Source organism: Gallus gallus, chromosome 7, assembly GCF_016699485.2.
Source record: "Gallus gallus isolate bGalGal1 chromosome 7, bGalGal1.mat.broiler.GRCg7b, whole genome shotgun sequence".
In the NCBI taxonomy this organism is placed as follows: Eukaryota; Metazoa; Chordata; class Aves; order Galliformes; family Phasianidae; genus Gallus; species Gallus gallus.
The window spans coordinates 9,222,148-9,236,628 of NC_052538.1; the positions used below are offsets into that span (position 1 = coordinate 9,222,148).

At 40.5% G+C, this 14,481-nt stretch overlaps 1 protein-coding gene across 3 annotated transcripts in view; it reads left to right on the forward strand.

The window, feature by feature from the left end:
• The window catches only part of SLC39A10 (solute carrier family 39 member 10), an 87,410-nt gene that overhangs the window by 31,225 nt on the left and 41,704 nt on the right, over window positions 1–14,481 (forward strand). Inside the window, exon 1 of one of the 3 annotated variants that reach the window (XM_015289485.4) lies at window positions 6,259–6,368. The exons of the other annotated variants lie outside the window; for them this stretch is intronic. The gene's annotated coding sequence lies outside the window, so the exon portion shown is untranslated. Of the gene's footprint in view, window positions 1–6,258; window positions 6,369–14,481 lie in introns of those variants that run through there. 3 annotated transcript variants of the gene reach the window in all.

Below are 14,481 nucleotides of genomic sequence, written 5' to 3' on the forward strand. Positions count from 1 at the left end.
CTAGTCTGAAAATGCAGCATCTGGCATCTTCCCACTAACAGAGAAAGAAAGATCACTGCTGGACTTAAAAACTCAACTTTACTGCCTCAAAAGGTTGTTTTTGTGTGGTTTTTTTTTTTTCCCGCATTTCATTCTGTCCAGAAATTCAGACCTTTAGCAGCCTGTAGTAATGACCACAATAAAAGCACATGTTGTGTTTATTCTTCAATGTCAAGTAAATAAAATAGCCCTTTACTAATTTACCTCTTTATTCTTGAAACGTTAGATTAGTCATTGTTAATCCAAATCATTGTTTGAAAACATTATCATTGTCCTCCAAAAGTAAGTGGAAACTATCCCACAGACTTCACAGCACACTGAAACAAGTAAAGTAACAATTATTATTCTAGTGTTCATTTGTTTATTTTGGGATGTACTGAAAGCACTGTTCTCGCATGTTTCTTCTGAAATAATTCGGAAGAAAATAAGTCTTTTTTGGAAGTTTTTTTTTAAAACTGCAGTTTTAAATTTGCTAAGTCTCTCAGTAAGTAGCTTACATTTGAATGTATGAATAAATGTTCTGAGTAAGAAAAGAGAATAAAATACTACTGTTAATTTTAGTCCATGTGCAGCAGTTGAGAGTAATCATAAACCAACCAGTAACTTCCACAACAGACATCCCTCTCTGGAAAAAGCATGGTATCTGGAAAAACGCATGTATCTTCAGATTTATACCAAGTAACAAATATAAATGATAGCCTCTCAATTTGTTGATTATTTAAGCCAGCTATAATGCCCCAACCTTTTAATGAAAAAATAATCCTTTGAGAAGTGTCAATCAAAGGAGACAGGGTGTATTAACAAGCTGGATGCTGCATACCTAACTAGGTCTGACTGATCTCTGTGAGCACATCTTCTTGTTCGTCAGCTAGGAAGCCATCTTCCTAGAAAGCCATCCTCGGGGCACAGATAGTTTTCTATTTCTGCTGAGCTGCCTTAATCAGTTCAGAGGTGGAAGCTCACTAGATTACAGTATTTTATTTCCTTAATTACAAGATGTTTGCTCCATTCGTCTCCTGCAAGACCATTTACCCTGATTCCATCTCCGTATTAAATGTTTTTAGATATGGGGTTATTTAGGCATTAGTGAAACAGGATCCACTTTGACTGTGAGCAATTAGGAGAGAGTGTACATCTGATCCCTGGAAAGGACCTGCACTAGTTTCTGAGCTAATGCTCATTAGACATTCTTGTAAGGCTGCAGACATAGCTGGAGTAATACTGGCTTAGCTTTGGAAAAGATATTTGTCCAGACTAATAGCTCTTCCTGACAGAATCAGAATTATTATAAACTGCTCTGCAGCTGTTAAATGTAGAATTACAATAGTTAGACCCAGTTTCTTTTTCACACAAATTCTAGTCAGGAGAGGTGTGACAGTGTCAGGTTTTGTTTATTATTCAACATCATAAATGGATGAACTGCAGCCAAGTGGCATTAGGCTTTGGTTCTCGGTAGCAGTGAAGTGCCTGGATAGGGCAATCTTGTATGGCTGGTTTGGGCTTCTGGAAATGGCTACGACCTCACTACTCGTGTTGCACAACTTGATTCAAAATACAGCTTAAAGATTCCTGTAAACACTTGCAAAGGTCAGACTAAAATGGCACAGTTGAACAAACGTGAGGCAGCTTGTGCAGTGTGAGGCTTTATGTCTATGGCCACGTCTCAGGAATTCCAAGAAACTAGTATTGATGGTTTCTGGTGGATGTGTTGAAATATTGCCTCCAGCAAGAAAGCTGAATACCTGAAAAACTGAGTAGTTACCTGTGTCATGGTCTGAAGGGTTAATTATGCGACACTCCTCCCTCCCTTCAGGAGAAAGGCGAGGGGGGAAAGGAAGAGGGAAAAAATCTGATTGAGATAGGAGAAACTAATTTATTAAAAGGAATGTGAGATTATACAAAATAATTAAGAGTTGTAAATCAAAACAAACCAAAACTAAAATGAGAAGAGAGAAAGAGTCAGTCTAAGACTTTATTGGCAGGCCCTCCACAGCTCACCTCCTAGAAAAGACAGACGAGCTCTTTCCCCATTACCCAGAATCAGAAATAATGTGGAGGCTCCTGGGAGATGCAGTACGTCCCAGTGTATCTTCCTCTTGGAGAGTCAGAACTCATGTGAGGCTGTTAGAGAAACCAGGAAATAACTCTGCAGTGCACTGTGCCTCTGCATCCAAACAGCCTGTTGTGTGATACCATGGTATGGAATACTGATAAAACCAAGACATACTTGATTTTCAGTCTTAAGAATGAGGAGGAAGATGGAATTGGCTGACCAGTGTTGTATTTAGTGTTGCAAAAGTGCACGAACATAGCGCTGCCATCCCTTTCAGCACTCTCTTATGAAAGATCAAAGAACTCATTGCTGGTTTAGGCTTTGTGCTCAGGAAGAAAACACTGAGTTTCTAACTAGTGTTATGTTTTGTAAAACAAAGTGCCAATTGTGTAATAGGCATCTCCAATTCCAGACCTAGAGTGCTGGAGCTGAAATTTCATGTATTGCAAATGCAATGATAGAATTTCATATGATGCTAGTGAGCTGCTCTAAGTATAGATTTTGGGTGTGTTTTTTTTTTTTTTCCCCTGTAGATCTAGAACCAGGAGATTTCGGTGGATTTAAAAATAACAAAGTTATTAACATAAACACACAGAGTAATAGTAAGAAATTTTTCAGAACTTCTGAAAAAATGCAAGTAGAGGTGCTTTTAGACATACCACAACATACCTCTGTATTTGTACTCAGCTCTGTTGCGGCTTAACCTGGCAAGCAGCTCATTACCATGCAGCTGTTTTCTTACTCCCCTCTCAGTGGGATGAGGGAGAGAAACAGGAAAAAAAAAAAAAGTAAAACTTGTGAGATGAGATAAAAACAGCTTAATACAACAGTGCAAGTGCTGCTTGGCAACTCAAACATCAGTGGTCGCTAGGAGTAAAAATAACTCTATCTCATCTGAAACTCAGAAAGGTTCATATTATTTATTTCATGTATTGTTTTACTTCTAGTTGTACTTTGCTTATGAGTTTTACTTCAAAATTTTGGGGGAAGATGCCTGTGCTTAATATATTTGCAGACAGTAGGCTAATATATGTGACTCCATCTGGCTCCTCCATTCGTGACAATGTGGATGACAACAGTTTCATTCACTTGATACCCTTGCTGGTTCTCAGATAGACTTTTTCCTATAGCTAGTCTACAGGAGTGCACCCTGAAGTACAGGACAGTAAATTCTTCTACAAAGTGGTCAAACAAGAAGAGCTTGCTAATGAAGTGTAACTTTTTAATAACAGCCTTTTAGGGACAGAAATGAAGGTAAAGAAAGGAGGCAAAGCATTTTAAAGGCAGACAGTACATCATTTCTAGAGCACCTATAGTGCATGCTTTTCTGCAGCTTCTGACAGCTGAAAGCACTGAAACGTGTTGCTTACCATGAAAGAGATAATTCAAAGAAGTAAAAGCTAAAACAACTTTCTTGAGAGTGTAAGATGGAAAAGAGACTTTCTTTGTTGCAGGAATCTATATGGGAAAGAAAGGAAGCCATACCAATTAAGTGACAGCTGTCCACTACTGCTTCATCGTAGATGAGATATTTTTTTTTACATGTTTCTCATCCATTTTATTTTTAATACTTTTTTGAAACTGCAGAACTTGAGAACTGCAGTTTGCAGTTTAACCCAGGTATTATGGAAGTGAACATATTTTAGTAGATTTGAGATCAGCCATTTGTACCCTGCTTTTTTCAAAGAGCTGTGGAGTATATAGATGCTTCTCAGCATAGTGGAGAGATCTGAAAGTCTCAAATAGAAAGAACCAATGTAACCATGGTTCATAATGATTTCAGTGTGTATGAAGTATTTAACTTAAAAAAAAAAAAAAAACAGACATTATATTGTTACGGTGTTGCATACTTGACAGAAATCAAGATTTTCTTTTAATGTGCACACAGTGTACTTGAAGAATGGACATGGCTTTCAAAATGCCTGACTTTTTGCATCTCTGAGTCTCCAGAAGTGGCAGAATCTGGACAAGATGGGAATGCTTGGCAGTGTCCCTACACCCACACACCACCTACATGTCTCACCAAGCTCTGCCTTCCTCTGCCAATGCACTTTGCCAAATTCGCTGTATAGTCACCACCACCACATTTTTCAGTAATGACTGTGACATGCAGAGGACATGATTCATCAGTAGCCTAGAGCCTGTGCCTCACTCTTAGCATATTTGCATTTCCGTTGATTTGAAAGGGCTACTAAGCATCTGAGTCAAGGCAAATCCTTGCCTGTGTAAGTGTGGGAACATTATTTAAACTCCTGAATAGGAGCCTGACAAAGTGTAAGTACTGTGTTCCTCTATAAACTTTTATCATCATTTTCAGTGAACAGTGAAAACCAGCCCTCCTTTAGGCTCAGTAGGTGACCACAGGAGATTATTGCCTTTGGGTAATGGAAACCAAGAAATCTTTCTTCCACATTCTCTTGGAAGTTTACCAACCACCAGCACAATGGGGGGTGGAGGGAAGAAAGTCACATCCCATTGTCTGAACAGGACTCGCTGTTCCCTATTGAACATTAGTGTACATTTTTCTAAGGGCTTACGGATTTATCACATGGAAAGCTGCTTTCTGCCACAGAAGTTCTGAGTGTATGCACAGTGAAGAAAATTCTGTATCATCCTCCTGGTTTTTAAGCACATCAGTAATCATTCCTACCTTGAAGTCTGGATGCTTTGCAGTAGCTAAGACTAATTTGTATTACATTTTAGCTTAAAACGTTTCAGCAAAGTAGTATTGCTCTGGATATCTCAAAGTGATGCCCTTTAAAACCCTTTTTAAAGGCATAAAACCAGTGTTGAAATAAGTTCTCCAAAACAGCTCTAGCAGTCAGCTTTTTTTTGGGGGGGGGGGGGGGTGGGGGGAAGGGGAGGGGAGAGCTTGCTGGTATCTGGTTTTGCTTCTTCAAGGACATGACACAGTGAAACAAAAGGAAAACATTTTTTGTTTCCTTTCTGACCTTACATTAACAAATCGCTTTCTTCCAAAAACAGAAGAGAGTTTCAGGACCACATAAATATTATTGCTGAGCTTTAAATGCCCTAAAAACAATGACAGGCTAAAGCAAAGTCCACAGAGGAGAAGCTATGTTTATCAGGATGTTAGCTTCAGCAGCACCATGACAGTGTGTGTCACCGTGTCAGCACCAACTAGGAAACCCTTCTCAAATAATCTCTTCCCATGTAATGTTGAAGGAAAACTTAAAACTCATCAGTACCTCAGGAGCAGAACACATACATATTCCACGTCCCCTGCCTCCCCATGCAGGCAATGTGAAGTGCCATGTGACAGCAGTCTCTGGTCAGACACTTAAGAGGCCTGTGCTGAGGAGAGCCAGTGAGCTGTGGGGACAGAACTTTAGCTTTACATCTGAGCTCTTATCAGCAGTTTTTCTTACAGATTCCTCTGTGTGATCTGTAGCATTAAACAGTAGTAGTCTGCTGAGAACACATCCCTGTCTAGTGAACATCTCTGTTGACGAAATTATGTTAGCATAAGGAATGATTCTCTTTTGCCTCAGGAGTTCATTGACTTTTGATATGACTGCTGTTACGCAGTGTGACTCAAATGGTGTTTCAAACGAAAAAGAAGCACTGCTTTTTATACACGCCACTCTCTCCTACAAAAATAATAGAATCATAGAATGGCCTGGGTTGAAAAGGACCACCATGATCATCTAGTTTCAACCCCCCTGCTGTGTGCAGGGTCGCCAATCACTAGACCAGGCTGCCCAGAGCCACATCCAGCCTGGCCTTGAATGCCTCCAGGGATGGGGCATCCACAACCTCCTTGGGCAACCTGTCCCAATGCATCACCACTCTCTGTGTGAAAAACTTCCTCCTAATATCTAACCTAAATCAGTTTTCTCTGCATTAGGTTTTGGATTACATTGAAAATTCTCAGCAATACCCTCTGAAAAAGCAGCCCTCTGCTGATTCTCTGTTGGCAGTATCTGGCCCTTTTGCACTGCACACGCCTCAGTGCTCAACAGCCCCAAGTTCTGTGAAGTGGTTTGAAGTGTCCTCCTGTGAAAACAGCAGCTCTGGTTTTAGGACTACAGCACTGTGATAATATTGGTTTTACTAGCTCAAAGTTCAATTTCAGTGCAATAATAAATAAAAAAGCCCTGCTCATACAGCTCCTTAAAAAGAAACTGCATAGACAGCAGCTCTTCATGTTGAGGGAAGTGATTATAGGCCATGCAAGTGAGGAAGAGGAGAAAGAGGGAAATGACAAGAATCAGACACTGCTGCCCTGAATGATGAATTTGGCACTCAGCACTGTGTAAGTGGATGGATCTGCACCTTAGGGGGAGGGGGCACATGACTGGCAGTTCTTTTTCTGATTCACCGCTTTTTAGAGGTTGAAATAACCAAGACTATCTTCTTCCAATTAACGGTACTTGTGATATTGTTAATGTTGTCTATGTTGATGGGGTCAATGTTAATCTGCCTTCATTTTAGGGTAGGGAGTGTGAATTACGTGAAAACAGAAGTCCTCTCAGAATGACGGCAGGGAATTCCAGTCATTCCTATGCTATCAATTTGACACAGTCTGTATATACATAACATTATCCTGGAATTGCACTGTTGAGATAGGTACTTCCGGTCATTTGAGATAAGTTTGAGATAAGCTTGTCAGCAGGTTTTAGGATGGGTATTTCCTAGAATCTGGCCTCTGCTTTACGTGAGAATTTGGCAATTAATCAGCCCCAACCAGGTATGCCTGATTTAGTGATTGGCAACCCTGACCGTGACAGGTTCTGTGATTGTATGATTCTATGACCTGTGCAATCCTGAGCAGTCTCTTTTCAAGTAACAGGTTTGTCTAAAATGTTCCTAGCTTCTTTGCAAAGTATTATTTAGTACTGATTTTACTTTTAGCTTCTATTTGGTTTTAAGAAACAGTGTCTTGGAGTTCCTTCATTATATGTTTACTTGCCAAAGGTTGCTATGTTGTGCTTCATAAATTAACTCTCAGTGTTTTAGTGAATTGGAAATTAGGTAGATTAAGGGCTTTAGAACTTCAAATTTTATTTGCAGATAATCCCTCAGATTTGTCTCTCATATATTTAACCTTTAATTAATAGAAAACTTATTCTGAAAATATTAATCAAAATACACTATTACAGAGTTTTACAGACTTTACTTTATAACTGCTCATTATGAAGAACATCTTTTGTCTGTTTACCATTTAGTTTTAAATATCCTTTTCCAACCACTGTACCAACTAAAGGCATGAATTCAGTTCTCTATGTTTCTCTTGGGAAAGTACACAATTATTTCATTAGTGGTACCATGGTGGCATCCTTCTTGTTGTGTATATAGGAATGAATTTTTAGTTATGAAGGGGAAGGTAAGGTATGAAGGAATGGAAGGTTATCTGAGAGAGATAGAAAACATAAATATTATGAATGAAATCAAATATTTTCAAGCATAACTTTTTTTTTTCAATTTCAGTGTGGTCAAAATTGGCATCAAGCTTGCTTGAGGCTTTTTTGCTTCCCTTGAGTTTGACAGTCCATTTGTTATCTCTGTAATTCATGCTATTCCAACCCAGCCATTATTTTCTTTCTACTTGGTTACTGGCATTCCCACTCGTGAGTCTTCTCAGAGCTCTCACTATGCTCTCATACCTGCCAAATGCATCATCTGACATGTCAGCAAAGATGCGTGACTATGCCATGTCCCCTCTTTCACAAGCAGTCTAGTCCCACGCTCATTTGAGGATGTGGTTTAAACCTCTCTTCCTTTTCTAACAGAAAATGGGATGTATTCATCACTATTAGTCTGTCCTGCTGCTATAGCTCAATCTCAGTGGAGTTCTGTTTTATGTAAGTCATCAAGTGAGGCTCTGAAGTCATACAGATGTCATTTGAGCCATGTTCTGTGCATGCCTGTGCTTCCTCATTGTATATCTCAGTTGAAGTTTGCTTTCTTCTCCATTGCTGTTTATGCTTAAATTCACACTCCTACTTGTGTCATTAAAACTGTAATTACCATCCAACTGTGCAAAGCATTTCTGGGCAGCAACATGCAAAATAAAACTACAACACCTGGTAGTACTGTGAAATGTTTGTAGTGAAAGATTTGGAAATTGAGGTGTTTCCTCATGTAATTAATAATCCTCGTGGTACCCCCTAATTTTTAGAAATTGGGGGCTTTAACATGTTTTTTTCATTGTAGAATACAAGTGAAACAAATTTTAAAATAACAATAAAAAAAAGGGAGGGGAGCACAACAACAACTTCAGTACATACCAGCATTTCAAAGAGAGGAAGTGTACTTTTAAAGTTGCTAGGACCCTGAAGGCCAGCATCCATCTTCTCCCTTCAATTATTATATATGGCATTGTATCACGCATGGAAGGATCAACACAGCAAATCTTAAGCTCACTCTTTTATGAGTTAGTTGTCATTCCTAAACAGGACAGTTAGCAATAACTTTGAGTTTGAGAATCTTCCTGCTTTTACATTTTCCTATTGGTACAGTTAACTTAAAAACAAACAGGCATAAAAAATATTCCATTCATAATTTGTTTTATTTCAGCAAACAGTATCTGTGGTGCTTCTTTTCCCTGAGAGTTCATGTTCTTGTCTTCTCTGTGGATGTCCCTTTGAGACTTGAGTTCTATGATAAAGAAGGGATGAGGCATCAACAAAATCCTTTGCTGTCCATTCAAGCTTATGTTACTGAAGCGTATCCATACTAGATCCTTGTATCTCCCCTCCCACTGTTGAAATTGCATAGTCCCACCTCAGGCATTCAAAACAGGTAGAACAGAAACTTGAGGATATCTTGGCTTTCCAGTTCCACCTGCTGATGTTGGAGGAATTGCATTCATTTAAAATTTGTTATTTCCACTCCTAGGTGTAACAGAAGTGACAGAAATGGGGAACTTCACACCGGTTGCTGACTAAAATCTAGCTTTAGAAGAGCTGTGCTCTTATGGCTCATTTAGCTCTTGGTTATACGTAAATACTGCTAATCATTAAAGCGGAGGTTAAAAATTGGCAGGGACTGACATAGAAGATACTGACTTTCATTTTCTTACTTCAGTCTGTTCATTGATCCTTTCAAATAATGTCAAGGAGAGTGCTGTTAGTCGTTTCCATTCTATTTGAGAAGAGGGTGTAAAATTCCTGAACATGTAAAGAGATTACATTAAAGTCAATATTTCCTTTTCAGCAAGGTGGGTCAGTTCTGGAATCAATCCAGTTTTCTTTTATAAATACAAGCCATTAGAGGAATTTTCAGCCCACTCCACCTAGCCGGCTCACACAGCTTTGTTTAATGTTTTGAACCCTGCATGGCTCCAGCAGAGAATATCCCGTATTTATTGATACAGAGGCTTTTTTGTGGTTGGGAACATGAGTTCTTTGTGCTCAGCAGTCTCACCCTAGTCATGTGCTAAAGGAAGCAGCTGACCATGTTGCCTTTCATCTCATTATGCCTCTTTACTATCTTCCAAACTTATGAGATAGATCAATCCAAAACCTACGTTCTACTTGCTTGTTATAAGAATGGAGAGGCTGAAGAATAACTGGTGTGACAGAGCAGTATGAACTGTACGTCTGACAAATCATACAATACAGCAGATGGTCTGGGTCATAACCTCATATTCTTTGGTATGAAGAGAGACTCTAAAAGTGACTCTGTATCTGCAACTAGTGCTACAGAAAAAAATACCACAGAGAACAGGTGTCTTCAATAGGCAGGAAGGAAAGAGAAAAATAAACACAAACTTTCCAGAGAGGAAGAAGGTTGTGACACACTGTCCTTACATTTAGTATCTTCCATTTTGAATCTTCTCCCATCCCTGCTACAGCAAACCTGCTGAGTCTCTGATCCAGTGAAGGGCTTTGGGCTGCTTTAGATAAGCAAGTCTAGCAAAATTGTGCTAAAAAAAATAACAACACAGTAAAGTCAAAGTCATCTAAACAAATAAAGTTTTCCCAGCAAAAGTCTTGCTGTAGATACATCAAACTAGCATTTGCTAGCTTTGCAAAACTAACGGAACGGCTACAAGTCAAACTGGCTTCTGTCCAACTGCAGAAAAAAAAGTCTGTGTGAGGAACAAACGCTTCAGTTGTTGCTGCAGCATCACACACCCTTTTGCTTATGCCCTTTGATGGTTTTGTAACTGTAAGTCTAGAGCCAACGAAAAAGACTTTAACATCTTCTCACTAAAAATGCCGGTACATGTTAAAAACAAACAAACAAGAGAAGCAAACACAAACACAAAGCCAAACCCTTTCCTGCAACAGTCTAAAAAGTTCTGAACAAACTTCTTTAAAATCTATTTCTTGTTCTGGCATGCTTAAAAAAAATAAATCACAAACTTCTGTTTAAATGTATTTCCTGTCAAAATTTACACTGGTGCCATATTTAAAATTACACACAGCAAGTCATTGACATGAATACTTCTGCTTCAAAACCTACACGTGCCTATACATGTATATATGCTGTCCTATATATGCTGCCCTTATGGGGGAGTATGTACATATTGTAAGGGAAGAAGGGTAAGATTTGTTCTTTTAGGAACAACATAGCTCAAATATATTTTCCCTTTTTGTCCCATCTTATAAGTAAAGAAACTTTCAAATGGTCCTTTTCAGTTGGTGCAAAACCAACCAGACCTACTTTGAGTAATCATCGGAATTTCTACCGATGAAACCAATTAGAAATTAAACAAATCTACCGAACAAAAGCTTAAGCAAGATCACCCAGTTCAGCAGGAATATGGGAAAAAAAAAAAAAAAAAAAAAAAAAAAAGCATATATAGTTTCCACTAAAAATGCCATTTTGATATACTGCCTTGAAATAAATAAAATTGGCCTTTAAATTCAATGCAAACAAGCCATGTTATCCTGAGGCACTGAAATCCCCTGGAGGACATCACTGCCTATTTCCAAGCGTGAGCTTTAATCTTAGAATCACCACTTACTTGTGGTGATACTTAAGCTCATCCAGATACTTAAATACCTTCACTTATGTCCTTGCCATAAGCAAAGTTTTTTTCTGTGTCAGTACCAAATCTCATTGTCCTCTGGGAATGAGTACCTACCAGGCTGCTATACTGAATATTGAAAGTACAGGTAAATCTGTGCAGTAAAATTAACTACATATGGTTAGTACATTGGTAAATTCAAAACAGAGGAGACAAATGTCAACAGGTCATACTTTGAGATCCAGATTAGGAAATTATGTAACAAGGACAGAAAATGTCTTCTGTGTGATTCCTTGATGTTTCTTTTCAGCAGGTCTTGTCAGCACACTTCTGAGTGAAGCCTCCTGTAGTAAAAAGCTCTTTTGTTCCAAAGAAATTTGCTAAAATCTCTCTGCTTGACAAGTAGGCCTTGCCCTGTTAGCCATTCTCTATCTCTTCAAGGTTAATTCTGCTACTTGCTATCTCCATGAATGTGTCTGACAAGCTGAACAGATAACGGTCAAATAAGAAACAGCATTTCTGACTTTGATTCAGGCTCTCAGAAGAAATGACAAGCAAGAGCAAAAGCTGTAACAGCAGTTTAGAGAATAGGAAAGGAAAGAATGTAAAGCACAAAACCAGGTATGCCAGCACTCAAATTGCCCTGAATTCTGATGAAAACCTTGGACCGGTGTTATAGATGTTTGTGAATAGGAGGAACTTGATTCTTCAAGCCATCACCTTGGCTGCTTCTTCAGATATCTGTATTTCAAATGTAAGAAAAGGTGAATGTGCCAGGGACTTCTGCTTTAAGGGCACAAAACTTAATTTTGGGAACAAATGATGACAATGGAAGATGTGTCAACACCTTTAACTACAAGCTTTCCGAGCAAATTTCTCTTGGTTAAGATTTTTTTTTCATTATTATTGTTCCTAATCCTGAGTGGATACTTCTCCAAGGACTCTTCCTTCAGCTTACATTCAGAGGCAAAAAATAAGAACTGAAGCCTTGTGCAGAATGGGTAACTGGACATAAGAATGTAAATGGAAGCAAAACATAAATTCCCCTTTTAAATTAACAGTGAGTAGAAACTTCCTCCTAAACAAACTACTTATATGTATGCATAGATAAGTCTCCTTGTATAAGTTTTCTATCCCCCACATGTAGTTGGGTTTTACAAAGAGAGCACAGGAAATCAGTGTATGAGATCTCTCAAACTCTATCCAACCTTGCATTTCTCTTTAGAGTCTGCATCTTGTATTCAAAACATAACTCTAGATCCTTTCTCTTCCCTTATTGTCTTTTGTGGCAGCACAACTACCTGATCTAAACCCAGATCTAATGGTCAAGTCATCAGTTCTGTGGAACACCGGAAAGAGGAAGAGGGTGAAGCACTCTTCTGAAACATCCACATCACTTAGCAGGATACATTCCCATCCTGCAACCCAATGTACAAGCATGTACTGTTCAGTTGTACTCAAAAAGTGCCCGGTTAGAAAGGGGGGAGTAGGGGGGTGGGGGGGAGTGAGTTCTTTTATAAAATCGTGGTAACATATCACTCTGTTCATAAATCCTGAAGAATCAGTCTGGATCTCCTGTGTGCATATGTGTTGTACCAAGTTATCAGCACTCCCGCAGTGCTGGCTTCCCAGCTTTGTTGTACAAGCCTCCCTGCAGCACAGAAAGTTGTTCCACATGCTTTACAGGGAAGTGTACTTCTCACAGTGATGTTTTTGTTCTTGGTTTGTGAAACTGAGGTGTAGAAACTTGTACTTCCCTGCTCACGGCAGGGGAGTTGGAACTAGATGATCTTAAAGGTCCCTTCCAACCTAAGCCATTCTGATTCCTTCAAGTATCTATGCACAGGCAGCTTGTGTACTAAAATATGCAATTAACACTAGAGAGAAAGTAACCTCACTGCAAGGTATGATGTATCTTAGGGTAGGTGTCTAATGACCAATACCAGAATCAGGTCTGTATTGTATTTGCTGTACCAAATAGCTGAGAGTAATGGCCTACTTTGGAGCAGAAATTATTCCAACTACCATAAAACAATCTGGAGCATTGTTGTGGTATAGGACCTCCAAATCACTTTAACAGTCTCCAAACCTTGACCTGAACAATGGTTCTCAGATTATAAAGTATATTCCTAGAGAAGTCATCTTATCTGGAAAATCTTGGTGGTGGTGGTTTTGTTGTTGTTGTGTTTTGTTTTTCTCCATGACTTCAGTTTTATGGTTATGTGATTTTCTGGGGGGACACAGAGATACCAACTTTCATGTCATGTGCACATTGTATTTTTGATATCTAAAACTGTCTTTGGATTCCACGGATATGTTGCCAAGCCGAAATTTACTTCGGGAGGCTATTGGGGTGATATAAGACTTGGGCTGAGGTACAACTGCAGGTAGGATTGGCTCTGGTTCTGCCAGGCCAGACCTAGGGCAGAGCAGATGTGCCAGCCAGCTCAGCAGAGGGACATGCTTGGAAAGCATGAGGCAGATTACTTTAGCTCGGTCACAGGAGAGTCTGTGAGAAATATGCATGTCTCCCGCACCAGAAAGAGGGGAGGTGCGTTGCAGCCTGAAGCCTGTGAGGGAAGCATCACTTGGTTCGGGAGGAAAAAGTCATGCAAATTTCTCAGAAATAAAAAGGAAATGGCTTCAAGAATACGTGACATACTCAACTGCACTTCAGCCTTTGAGTAGGCTTCCTATAAATAGCCATTACAAAGTAAGCCGGTTTATTTAAGCAGCATTTGAGGTGAAGGGTTGCTGTATGTTCTGGGTCTTACACTGTAAACCAAAATGTCCGCTGAGCCGCGGTGCTGTTCCGGTAAAGGTTTTAATTTACATTCGGCATTACGTATGTTTTTTGAGCCCTCCGGCTGCTATGACTTTGTTGAGGAATCAAATATATTGCCATCAGGGGCTGCATCTCAATCTCGGGTAGGGGACACGTTTATCACGCAGGTACACGTTTTGTTTCACGAGTAAGCCTGACAGACTCGCTGGCTTCAGTCAGGGCAGCACGTATCTTTCGTGGGGCGACGCCAGGGTAACAGACGAGTTGCGCCCCCCGAACGCCGCCGGCACTCCACTCGGCGGCCGCCGGATGAAGGCCCGGCCCCGACAAAGACCCAGCTGCAGGCCGCGCCGCTACGGCAGCGCCCGGTCCGCCCGCAGCCGGGCGCGCGGCTCCCGGCCCGGGGCACGCCCCGGCCCTGCTTCCTTCAGCCGCCGCGCAGGGGGGGATACGAGGCTGCCGGTCGAGGCTCGTCCGGGCGATTCACCCGTAGCTCTGCGATAGCCGGTATCGCCCGGCGAGCTCCTCTCGGAGCGAGCGGCACAGCGAGGCCCGAAGCCGGCGTTCCGTGAGGCTCCGTCCCCGGAGCTGCGCTCCGCGCCACCGCCCGGCCCCGCTCGCTTGAGTGATGAGCGCAAGGCGCCCCAGGGAGGGGAAGGGGAG